This window comes from Hakea prostrata, chromosome 2 (assembly GCF_041222555.1).
Source record: "Hakea prostrata isolate BN-2017 chromosome 2, UWA_Hpros_2, whole genome shotgun sequence".
In the NCBI taxonomy this organism is placed as follows: Eukaryota; Viridiplantae; Streptophyta; class Magnoliopsida; order Proteales; family Proteaceae; genus Hakea; species Hakea prostrata.
The window spans coordinates 21820954-21834794 of NC_142601.1; positions in this window are offsets into that span (position 1 = coordinate 21820954).

Below are 13841 nucleotides of genomic sequence, written 5' to 3' on the forward strand. Positions count from 1 at the left end.
TAGTGTTTTTGATCCCAATGTAATAAAAAAGGCTGGATCCTGGAGTTGGAAAAGTATATGCAGTGTCATACCACAACTAGAGCAAATGGTTATGAGAAATGTGGGAAATGGAAACGAAACATATTTCTGGTTTGACCCATGGAGGAACAATTCCCGCAGCATATCCATAACACACTCTAAAGAAAACATTTGGTTCCATGATCTCACTGTGGCCGAAATGGTCGAAAATATTCAAATGAACAGAGAGTATCTCTCACATCTAACAAACTCTAAACACATCTCATCCGAATTATCTCTTTCCTATGTTCCTAACAGATGGGTATCATTAATTGGATCCAATGGCGAGTTCTCTACCAAGCTAGCGGGGCAAGCATTGTTGAAACAAAACTACCCAACTGGTCACAATGTGTTTACCCCGTGGTGGAAATTTTTTTGGAAATTACCACTACACCCTAAATTTAAAAGCTTTTTTTGGCGTCTTATGAATGCAGGATTACCAGTTAAGAGTGTATTATTCCAATGGTCAGAGACGAATCCTTTGTATGAATTTTGTGGCAGCAAGACAGAGACGGATTGGCATGTCTTCCTCTCATGTGAATGGACAAAAAGAGTTTGGGTTGTAGGAGCGATTGGATTAAGAACTGAACACTTGACCCAATGCTCAATCCTACATCTCTGTAGGAGTATGCTGGCTAGCACAGAGCTTGACAAAAGAATGAAACAGTGGTTCTTCCTAAATTTTATAATACAATGTTATTTTATTTGGAAAGAGAGAAATAAGGTTATTTTCAAATAACGAAAACCCAACCACTACAACATTCTGACCAGTGTCAATAGATGGATAAATGAAAGTAACATGTGGCATTCTAAACCTGAGATTTCTATTATGCCATGCCCAATACTTGAATATGATTTTAGGGCTTATATAAAAACTATCCACTTACCCACTTTGTTATGTGCAGGGGTATCTAACAAACTACTAAACAAAGCAGGATGGTGTTTGGGGATTGTAGAAAATGGAAGCTGTTATCATCTGACCACAAGGAAAATCGAAGGCATTGCTAGAGGCAATTCAAGGGGGCCTATCTATAACATCAGCTATGGGTATGAGACCATATGAAATTTGGTGCAACTTGGAAATGGTCTTTGGCTTGCTACCTAAACCATGTCAACAAGCTTGGCCGATGCATTTGACAACAATCTTGATTAATATTTTGACAAACTATCATGGAGCAACTTTTTGTAGTTTTAAATCCCCATCACTTCTATCTAATTGTACTAAGTTAGCATTATGGGCTGCAAGTAGTAATAGCAGCAATATTGTTTCAATTTGTGAGAAGAATTATATCTCACATAACTCTTTTGAGTAATATAATTTTCTTTTCTTTTGATCAAAAAAAAATTGGGGCAGTTGTAACCCAGTTTTCTTTGCAAGGAAAGACCAAAAATTCTCAGATGCAATCGCACAATACCGACACATGATTGAGATGAATTCAAACTCACATGTGGTCCACATCACTGCTCCTGCAACATAGTCAACGTCACTTATTCTTAGGTGGAGGCCGAAGAAGGCCTCCTTTTGGGGGCCCGAGCCATCAATGAGATACCATTCTAGAAGAGATAGAATTCTAACCTTGTGTTATATTCCTAAAGTAAAGGCTCCTAGACAATCCTTTTTGGAGTCTCCTTCGCTCAAGTTCTGAATCCAAAGGTTAGAATCCAAACTATTTACTTAAAAAAAAGCGGGGTTTTTGAGCTTAAATAATGAGGAAGTGGCAACAGTGTTTTATATACTGCTTTTAGGTCTAGAAATTTATTCTCTAGTCTGTGAGGAAAAGGCACTATTGGCTTTCATTTCAGTAAAGAAGAAGGGCTTAGAGCCGCCCATTTTTCCTTTAATTTAATAAGGGCTTTCCTTTGCTACCGCAAAGATTTTAAAGTGGTTCGGTTGTAATGAACATGTGTCCACTGTAGCTTAAGGTTTCTACTATATTTAAAAGCCGCCCATTTTTCCTTTAATTTAATAAGGGCTTTCCTTTGCTACCGCAAAGATTTTAGAGTGGTTCGGTTGTAATGAACCTGTGTCCACTGTAGCTTAAGGTTTCTACCATATTTAAAAACAATATATTATACCCCTTCTTATAGAAGGATTCCTCTATGTCTTAGAGTTCATAAAGGCTTGAGTTATTGAGCTACAAAGTCTCTGATATTGATAATGTAATCAACCTACATCCATTGTAGCTTAGGGTTTGATTTAATTGAGTCATTGACTAGGAAGAGTCTTAGGAACCGGATCCTCTAAATTCAATAAGTGTTTTGCGAGCTCCAAGGAAGAGACTTGGCGATCAACAACTTTAGGCAATGGGAAGAAAACTAGTTCTGTTTTCTTCATCTTTCTCTCCCCCCCCCCCTTCACTCTTAAATTGTAATTTATGGAGAAAATTAGGTACATGGAGAGACGTTTGCACATGTGATATCACTTAGGGAACATTAATGTGAGTTGGGACCGGATAACATTACCCTCACATTCTTCCACCATATATTTAGGAGAAGCTTTGCCTTTGAAAACATTGACAAATTGGACCCCTCCCCCTTCTGGAATGTGGGTTGAGGGATGCATAATGGTATCTTCTACCCTTGAGAATGGAATTGGGATCCTCTACCCACATGAGGGTAGAAGATTGTGCGTCTCTAACACTTCACCAGCACATATTGAGGAGGGCTTACCTGTAGTTCACCTTATGGTCAGTACTCAGAGATAGGCCCCCCTCTTATATGAGTGGCGGAGAGGTGTGAGGGGAAGCACAATTGTCTACCCTTGGGAGTGACGGATCGGACTCCATAGGTAGAGGAATTGAACTCCATAAATGCCACCAGCGTACCAGACAAATGAGTGTGATAGTTTGCCATCCAACCACCACCAATTCGTGAATGTAAAATACCATCCATGCACATACCTTTGTGCATGCTCTCATTAGCACTTCTTCCTTCTCTTAAAGAACTTTTGGTTGAAATCATTACTATCTTGGAGTATATAGGTTTACAATGGTTTATATGGTTTATATGGTTTATATGGTTTATATAATCCTGTTGCATTCTCTTCCTCACTTATTTTTACAAAAAAACAATAGATAAGTTTTATTGCTGATTTTATTTTTTAATCATTAAAAATCCTTTAAGACGAGGTTTGGTCCAAAGAATGTAGCAATGATATGAGTCAAATCCTCTTCACCCAAGTAGACCATCCTCCCATCCTCCCACACTCACATGAAACCTGCCCGTGTAGTGTCAAGCCTCAAGTGAGTGTGGGAGGATAGGAGTACTGGCCTGGGTAGAAAGGATCTCCACTTCAACACAATATACTCCTCAAATACTCTCAAGAGGGAAGTTGGCTATCTTGTTTTTGAGTCTCCTTTTCACTTGGTAATGCCTTATTCCCTTTAGTTTGTCTTGATTCCCTTTTCACATGCCTCAACTGCATCCTCAAGAGAGCTTTTTATATAATTTAACTATACCAAAAATAATAATTGAACCTTGACCTCTTCACTAAGTGGCGTCGTTCATTGCCAATGGACCAACTCTTTGATAGTATTACTTGTTGAATGTTGGGAGTAAAAGCATCAAGCTATGATCATCATCATGAGGTACCCTTTTGTCCTACTAGGAAAAGGATATGATCCGTCTTGATTCTTATACAGCATTCTAGAGTAGACTGCCATACAAGGCTTTCCCCTCCCTTCCCCCCCCCCCCTCTCCCTCTCCCCAACCCAAAAGCCAGCTCCAAAAGCATAAAAACCATATGGAAGTGTACAATTCATGAAAACAACCATCATTTCACCTTTCAAAGCTCTAGTTATGGGTTATACTTAGCTTACCATTTAAAAACAATACAAATGCAGCATTAAGGCATAAGCATTCTAATCAATCACAAGAAGAAAGGATCCCACAAAAAGGATTAAGGGAAAAAGAAGCTAACCACACTTTCCACCTTCCCTAAATCTGGGAGTAAGCTACCTAGCCAATATGCTATGAGAACTGAAGGATATGTATTGTATTTCATTCATATAATACTACAATGTCATGGTATATATAAGACTCATACCTATGGATATATACATGATAGGACTTACGTATCATTATCCCCCCTCATACTCGACCATGGCAGAAGCCCAAGTTTGTGACACAAGACCTCAAATTCTTTGTGGGGAAGGGGTTTAGTGAACATATCAACCAATTGACGACATGAAAAAACAAACCTAGTGACCAAATGACCTAGTGCGCCCTTCTCCCATACAAAATGATAATCAAGCTCGATGTGTCTGATGCGAGTATAAAAGACAGGATTAACTATCATGTGTAAGGCACTGATGTTATCAAAAAATAACATAGCTAGCTGAGGATGTGAAATACCAATGTCAAGTAGAAGAGAACTAATCCAAGTGATTTCGTCTATGGTAGACACCAGGGCTCAATATTCAGCCTTTGTACTAGACCTGGATACTGTGGGGTGCTTCTTAGCACTCTAGGACATGCAGTTGCTCTCTAAGAAAGTTCAAAAACCAATAGCAAAACGACATGTAGATGGACATCTGGCCAATCAGCATCTATTAACCCATACAATTGAAAAGAACTTTGTTGATGTATATATAGACCAAAATCAAGTGTCCCCTTGACATACCGAAAGCACCCGTCTAAGATACATAAAATCAAACATAGTAGGGGAGTGCATACTTTGGCACACTATATTTACTGCATAGGAGAGATTATGTACGCCTTGTCATTGTAAGGTACTGCAACCCTCGAACCAAGCTATAAAACGAAGTCACGTTAAGGAATAAAGCAGAATTATGAGCCTAGGCAAAACGTCGAACCATTGGGGTGCGGATGGGCGCACTCCTAACTTCCAAATGAAATCCATGAGAAAACTCGAATCATTCCTTATGAGCACCATGTAGGGATGTCAACGGTGCGGTTTGGGGCAGTTTCGGGTTGGGCTTAACAGTTTCAGGCTCAAAAACACCCAACCCAAACACGGCTCGTTAGCAAAATAAAGGTTTCAAGCCGGTTTAGGTTTTGTGCGGTTTGGGTTCGAACTAACTAACGGTTTGGGCTAACGGTCTATACTAGATTGACTAATAGTTTTGGCTAACAATTTATGATATGCAAGAAAAAGAACAAAAAAATAATAATTGAGCATCCTGCAACAAGAGCCAAAATTCTATGGAAAGCAAAATTACTATTGATCAATTCCCATTAAAAAAATAAAGTGTCATTCTACATTATAGAAATTTCACCCATCTTATAGAAATCAAAAACTCAGATAGTAAATAAAAACATAGAAATTGCAAGCTCATTCCTCAGGCTCCACCAGATAGTCTTGAAACAAATTTCCAAACTAAAAACCCTTTTAAATTCCAACTTGCGCTATGATTGATTGTTTTGAAATTGGGTTCTTGTTTTGTGAGAATGTTGACTTTTTCCCCTTCTATGAAATCCGTCTCTTTTTTGGGTTGATATTTAACTTGATATGCAAAGAAATACATCTGGATTAGATAAATATCTACTTAATTTAAACAAGCTTGGTACATACAATTGGGCATTCATGCTTAATCCTTTTAATTGTCCTTTACAAGTAGTAGAAGACTATTTGATCTTTGAATTCATACAATTGGGCATTCATGCTTAATCCTTTTAATTGTCCTTTACAAGTAGTAGAAGACTATTTGATCTTTGAATTCATGCTCAATTTTCGATAGTCTATACGAACTACCTAGTGGTAATATAATGATTCAAACAATATTTAATGTAAAACTATAAAACGGGTTGTAGAACGGTGTATAATGGGTTGCGGTTTGGGTTTGGGTTGGTGCAGGCTCTGCCACCCTCAACCCAAACACAGCGATTAAGGTTCAATCCAGACCGGTTCAAACTATAATGGGACGGTTCAATTCGGTTTTAACGGTTCGGGCTGCAAATTAACACCCCTAGCACCATGTCATCGACATTGAGGCGAAGTAGCACAATTTTACAGCCATCTGCATGGTAGACGAATAAAGAGCTATCAAACAAGGAGCTACAACTGAAACCAAACTCCAATAAATAAAAAAAAGAGCTAATTAAACCTATCAAAGTGATATGGAGAAATTATGATCAGACCGGGTTCATAACTGGTTCGACCCTCGACCCCGGTCGAGACAGAGGGAACCGACTCGCTCCCGAGCGAACCGGATCCAAAAGATGGCTTGCTGAGGAAGAAAACTTATTCAGCTACAAGCACTACTTATGGATTAGGTTAATTACCCTAATGATGGCAGACTCGAATTGACGGCTGTGGCTAATCATTATCGAAGGGATAATCATCACATAACCTAAAGGTTATCTCAGGAGTCCTCTACTAGTCCAAACTAGTAGAAGTCTATTGCTCAACGGATCTAACTGTTAAGAAAACGACTACCCGAAGAAGGCTCAAGTGCATCCAACGAAGGAGATTCGAAGGTACAATCTATATAAACCTCACTGCCATACGAGGTGAGGGGATCGAAAACACACAATCTGAGACTCAGACTCAGATTGAGATACATACTGATAGACGTAAACTATCAGCGGCTTACGATCTAGATCACCTTTCCCAGTTCTTTATTCCTTAGCTCTGTTCTACTAGCAGAGCCATTTGTGATTAAGTTCATCAACTGACTTAGCCTTCGGAGGTGGACTCCCGACCCCCGCGGTCGGGCCACATCTGACGCTTTCGTTTTGCAGGTCATCACGAGGAGATCTAAGGGCTGAGCAGATTTTGGACGCATCATTTGGCGCCGTCTATAGGAAACGACTTGAAAAGCCATGGTGACTAAATCAGCAGCAGCCGCTGCACAACGCAATTCCGGTGTTCAGATCCCTAGAGCGAATAATCCAGATATTCCCCAGGGAAGCCAAAATCCTATCGAGGTAGATGGTGGTCAGGAAGGACGTAATCCTCCTGATACATTCCAAGATCAATTGGATCAGGTAAAGATTCAACTTTTGGAGGTGAGCCAAGCACTCCGCATGCTCACCAGACGAGTGGTTTTACCACAAGAACCTGATTAACGCGATTCAGGGAGACGTGCGTTGCCACGTGATCAAAGATTGGCTGAAGACCGGAATATCGGTCAGAATTTTTGTGAAGGAGACCGAGGACCTAGGAGGATTGACGATCAACCTAGGCGAGACGATCGATTCGACAGACCGCAAGAGAGTACAACTGATTCAAATACAAGGTTGGATACAGGGGTAAGAACTCACTCACCAACTGTCAGAAGAACCGTTCGTGATGATCGAGCAGTTCGCGACGAGCGGAATGTTCGGGAAGGACGAGCTGTTCGTGATGATCGAATAGCACGTAATGATCGTGTTAATCGGGGTCGTGATCATATCGTTGAAGATCACCCGACCCAGATTGGTCAGGAATTGGCCAACATCAATAAGAAATTAGGGTAGTTGGCTAAGGGAAGGATAACTGAGGATATTTACTCAGTCATTCGGAAGACCCCCTTTGCCGAGCCAATTGCGGGATATCAGTTTCCCCATAACTTCCGTTTGCCTACCTTTTCAACATTCGATGGCTCCGGAGATCCAACAGCTCACATTGGCTATTACCAACAGACCATGGCGGCGTTCGGGTAATTCTGATGAAATTTTATGCAGGGTTTTTGGTTCATCTTTAACTGGAGCAGCGCAAAAGTGGTTTTCGAACCTCCCCTCTGGAAGGATCGTAAACTTTGATGAATTGGCGCGCAAGTTTATAGGGCGATTCCAGAGTGGAATACAGGTCAAAAAGACAGAGGAAACCTTGTTTACTGTCAGACAAGGAAAAATGAATCAATCAGAGAGTTTCTGAAAAGATTCAACAAAGTAACGATGGAAATAGAAATTTTGGAAGAGCAAGTAGCCAAAACTGCCCTATTCACGGGACTCACTAATCGGAAACTCCTGGAGTTATTACTACAGGATATGCCTGCAACTTATGCTGAGTTGGTACAGAGATGCCAGAAGCAGGCAGAAGTCATGGAGATTCTAGATGTGCGCCAAGGAGATGATAAATTCTCCAATAAGGAACAGAAGGCTCCTGAGCGGAAGCAGAAGCCAAAGAATGTCCGTGATCGGGTTGGAAAATCTCAGGCTTGGCGCCAAAGGTCTCCCGGTAAAAGTGAGTACACTCCATTGAATGTTCCTCGGGCTGATATTTAAAAATATCATCAAAAGAAAAAATATTTTGAAGTGGCCGCCTAAAATTCTTTTGAAACCCGGAGAGCAACAGGATCGAGAAAAGTATTGCCGATTCCACAAGAACTATGGTCATTATACAAATGACTGTCGTCATCTGAAAGCAGATATTAAGAGATTAATATCTCAGGGACACTTGTCCAATTTTGTTAGCAGAAGGAGGGAGGAGCCACGTGACCAACGCGCGGCTGCTCCTAAAAGGGATCGTTCGGTTAGTTCAGAACGATCAAGGGAGGCTCCGAAGTCTAAGAAGGGCAAGGAGGTGATTGAAGCTACTCGGTCACCGATCCTTACCATCTTCGGGGGACCAGAGCCCGAATCACTCCAGAGTTTGAAAACAAAATCCAAATTTGTCGGAACCGGAGAGACGCATAAGCTAAAAAAGCTGAATGGTGAGGATTCTATCACCTTTAGCGAGGAGGACGAAAGAGGCGTTTGTTTACCTCATGATGACGCCATAGTCATCAAGGTAGAGATTGCACGTCAGGAAGTGCATAGAGTTTTGGTTGATACAGGGTCTGCAGCTGACCTAATTTCTTATGAAGTGTATCAAAAATTGAAGGTGGATCAGGACTTGATGGAACCTTCATCCACACATCTATATGGTTTTGCAGGGTCATCTGCGGTGGCGGAAGGATCTATCCAGTTGGACTTATCTATTGGAAGTTTTCCTAAGGAAACAACCGTTCGAATCAACTTTTTGGTGGTTCGGGAACTGCCAGCGTACAATATTATCCTCGGGCGACCATCTTTATCCAAGATAGGTGTTATTGTTTCGACAAAACACACCGAAGATAAAATTCCCGATCGATATGGGAATTGGTCAAGTCTCCTCCGACCAGAGGATCTCTCGGCAATGTTACGTTGCCTATTTAAAAGACAAGGAGGGCCCGAGGAAGGTAACTGCCCTACCTATAGAAGTCCGAGATATCGGGAAGAAGCAGAGATGCAAAGACCCGAACCAGTGGAGAAGCTGGAACAAATCCAGCTGTGTACCGAGGATGAGAAAAAGATTACTTATATCGGGTCTAAACAGCTGGAGGAATTTAAAGATGAGTTGAAGTTATTTCTTCAACAGAATAAAGACGTATTTGCATGGTCTGCTGAAGACATGCCAGGAATCGATCGGGCTGTCACAGAGCACAAACTCTGGATAGATCCTAAGGTGAAACCAGTGATACAGAAAAGGAGAAATTTCTCCATTGAAAAGTATGAAGCCATTCGTAGTGAAGTTGAAAAACTCAAGAATTCTGGTTTCATAGAACCAATTGAATGCCCAACTTGGTTGGCCAACGTGGTAATGGTAAAAAAGGCGAATGGGAAGTGGAGGATGTGTACAGACTACACAGATCTTAACAAGGCTTGCCCTAAAAATTGTTATCCGTTGCCTCGGATTGACCTCTTGATAGATGCGACTGCAGGATATGAAACTCTAAGTTTCATGGATGCCTACTCAGGGTATAATCAAATCCTTATGAATAAGGAGGATGAGAAGTTTGACACTTTCATGACTGATCGTGAAAGCTATTATTATAAGGTCATGCATTTTGGCCTGAAAAATGCAGGAGCCACATATCAGAGGGCCGTCAACAAGATTTTCAAAGATTTGATAGGGAAGAATGTTGAAGCTTATGTTGACGACATGCTTGTAAAGAGCTTTACAAAAGTAAATCGTATTGCAGATTTGACTGAGGTATTCTCAGTCCTGCGAAAATATCAAATGAAGCTGAATCCAGAAAAGTGCGCCTTTGGAGTTTCCTCGGGCAAATTTTTGGGCTTCATGGTGTCACAAAGAGGAATTGAGGCTAATCCTACCAAAATACAAGCTCTGGTTGATATGGAGGCTCCCAAAACTGTTCGTGATGTGCAGTGTTTAACAGGGAGAGTTGCTGCTTTGAATCGATTCATCTCCAAGTCTGGAGAAAAATGTTTGCCTTTCTTCAAGGCACTCAAAGATTTGAGGGGCAGCAAGGAAGCAAAATGGACCGAAGAGTGCCAGAAAGCTTTCGAGGAGTTAAAAGAAGCACTCGGACAACCACCGATCTTGTCCAGACCAAAGAAGGGGGAAATATTACAGCTATATCTAGCGACGTCCCTTTCAGCGGTCAGTGCAGTACTTGTTCGTGAAAAAGATAAAAAACAGTGGCCGATTTACTATGTAAGCCACGTGTTGCTAGATGCGGAGACAAGATATTAGCAGATTGAGAAGCAGGCTCTGGCTCTCATAATGGCCACCAGGAAGCTAAGGCCATACTTTCAGGCTCATCCAATTGAGGTATTTACAACTTTTCCTCTTAGTAAAGTTCTTAATAAACCTGATTTATCTGGAAGGATGGTGTCATGGTCGGTCGAACTCAGCGAGTTCCAAGTGAGCTTTAAGCCCAGAACCGCAATCAAGGCTCAGGCGTTAGCCGATTCTGTAGTAGAAACTACTGCACCGGTGGAATCCACCATCGAGGATCCCATTATACCAACCACTTGGGAGGTATACGTGGATGGATGGTTCGAGTAATAAAGATGGAGCAGGAGCTGGAATTATATTAAAAAGTCCAGCAGGATTTATTATTCGATATGCTTTGAGATTTGCATTTGAAGCAAGTAATAACGAAGCAGAATATGAGGCTCTGATAGCTGGACTCCGGTTGTCAAAAGCATTGTCTATTGCAGATGTTACTATTTATAGTGACTCTCAACTTATAGTCAACCAAGTCCAGGGGGAGTATGGTATTAAAGAACCACGCTTGCAGAAATATCAAAAGATAGTGCAGGCATTTCAAAACCAATTTCGGAATTTGAAGATATCTCAGATTTCGAGGAATGAAAATTCAGTGGCAGATGAGCTATCCCGACTAGCCAATGCCAAAGAAAAGAATCTAGACCCTTCGGTCTATATTGAAGAGATAGCTTTTCCAAGTTATCATGAGAAAGAAATTTCTTATATTGAAGCAGAGCGTTGCTGGATGGATCCGATAATCGAGTATCTGAGAGATAACAAATTACCTGAGGATCCGAAAGAGGCAAGGTTGATCAAGATACGATCAGCGAGATTTGTCATTCAGAATGGGAGACTATACAAAAGATCTTATTCTGGACCCCTTATGAGATGTATAGGCCCCAAAGGAGCAAAATCAGCTTTGGCTGAGGTTCATGAAGGAATTTGTGGAGCTCACATGGGTGGACGAGCCCTGGCCCACAAAATTCTAAGACTTGGGTTATATTGGCCTAAGATCCAAGGGGCTGCTATGTAATATGTTCGTCGGTGTGGTAACTGTGTCAAATTCATGCTACAGTATCGAAGCGCCCGGCTGAAACCATGACTTCAATTCTAGATCCCATTCCCTTTGAGATGTGGGGAATTGATATCATGGGCAAATTCACCAAGGCATCAGACGGACGGGAATATCTGATAGTAGCAATTGATTACTTCACGAAATGGGTTGAAGCCAGTGCACTGGCAGCAATTACTGAGAAAAAAGTGGAGAAATTCGTGCTTGAGTCAATCATATATCGCTTTGGGATTCCAAAGATTATCGTCACTAATCATGGTACTCAGTTCAACTGTCCGCAATTTGAGCAATTTTGCGGAACATATATGATCGAGCATCGTATGTCCTCAGTGGCATACCCCCAGAGCAATGGACAGGTAGAGGTTACTAACCGAACGCTACTGGAAGGAATAAAGAGAAGACTCGAAGCTAACAAGGCTTCTTGGGTCGAAGAACTTCATAATGTACTGTGGGCCTATAGAACTACGGTTCAAACACCCACAGGAGAAACTCCATTCAGGTTAGCATATGGATCCGAAGCATTGGCACCGGTGGAGATAATGGCGGGGACATTACGGGATCGAGAGTTCGAGGAAAAAGCAAATGAGCAAGTCTTGATCTGTTGGACGAAGTTCGGGCAAAGGCAATAGCACGAACTCAACATTATCAAATAAGGATAGCGTCTCATTATAATACTCGAGTGAAGAATCGTCGGTACTTAGCTGGAGATTTGGTGTTGAGAAACACCTTAGCTTCCGACCCACATCACCAAAGAAAATTGGACCCTTCCTGGGAAGGACCTTATATGGTTGTAAAACCAGTTGGTTCAGGAGCTTACAAGCTGAAGAACATCAACACCCAGAAAGAGTTGGATCGGTCATGGAATGCCAGGCATCTCAAAAAGTTTTATCCTTGATGATGATTTCAATTTTGTTCGCAATGTAAACATTTTCAACTCAATCAATGCAATTTTTGGCTTTCAACAAATTATCTTTTGATTGGGGGGCATCATACACCACATTCAAGCACAAGATCCAACTATAAGGCATCGGATGAAAATCCGAGTGAGTTCCTTCTGCAAGGCGTCGGTTTGAAACCCGAGTAAGTTCCTTCAAGACTTATTGAATTTTCGAATTATCCTTAAGTAAAGGCATCGGTTTAAAACCCGAGTGAGTTCCTTCTCAGACTTAATGTATTTCTCCGGAAATCCTTAAGTAAAGGCATCGGTTTAAAACCCGAGTGAGTTCCTTCTCAGACTTAATGTATTTCTCCGAAAATCCTTAAGTAAAGGCATCGGTTTAAAACCCGAGTGAGTTCCTTCTCAGACTTAATGTATTTATCCGGAAATCCTTAAGTAAAATCATCGGTTTAAAACCCGAGTGAGTTCCTTCTCAGACTTATTGTATTTCTCCGGAAATCTTTAAGTAAAGGCATTGTTTCAAACAACTAAGACCTAATGCAAAAGCGATTCAAGTGGCTAGCAAAGTTCAAGATGAAGTTAATTTATTATTTCTTCAAAAGATCGAAAGAGGCCAGTATCAAAACAATTACAAGAGTTGGATACAATCTTCAGTCAAAAAAGAAAGTCATCATCGGTGATTATTAAGAAGTCATACAAGATCGGCACAACTTTTCTAGAACAAACATATGAGTCAACCATTGGTGTGGATTCAAGGAAAGGAAGAGGAGAAATGAGGATTACAAAAAATATCTCGGTATGCATAAGATCCTCCGCAATTTCATACTCTTTGTCCAGCTTGTCCAGGAGAAGTATGGTCCTCGACCAAACTTGCATTCAAGACGAGCTCGTCATAATTGAATCCTTCCAGGGGAGAATAAACAAGAGAATCTTCCAGATAATGCATAATATCTGGATCGGAAGGTGGAGGATCAATCTTATCTTTGGTCCAGTCAGGAGGAGGAATACCCAGGTCGGTAAATACTTCAGGATGGCAAACAGCACTGAAGGGAGTCGTATCAAAATGAGGATCCTTCCTTAATATTGATTCCCATACTTCGTTCTCACCATCCCGGTACGCCTGCAAGTTATAAGCATTCAGCATATCAACAAAGGGCTTACTGTGTAAATACTTGAAGACGCAGGCTCTGCGAACATCAGTTGGAAGGGATTCGGGCAAAGGAACGACAGCTTGCCTTTGGGGTAACGTTTCAAATCCTTTGGCTCCTGACTTTCCAACTGCTCGCTCCAGTTGCCGGATCTTCTCCCTGGCATCATCCAAGTCCGACTGAAGACGACCGATCATCGAATTCTTTTCTACTACAACCTCCCAAGCTAGTTTCCTAAGGCGAGCA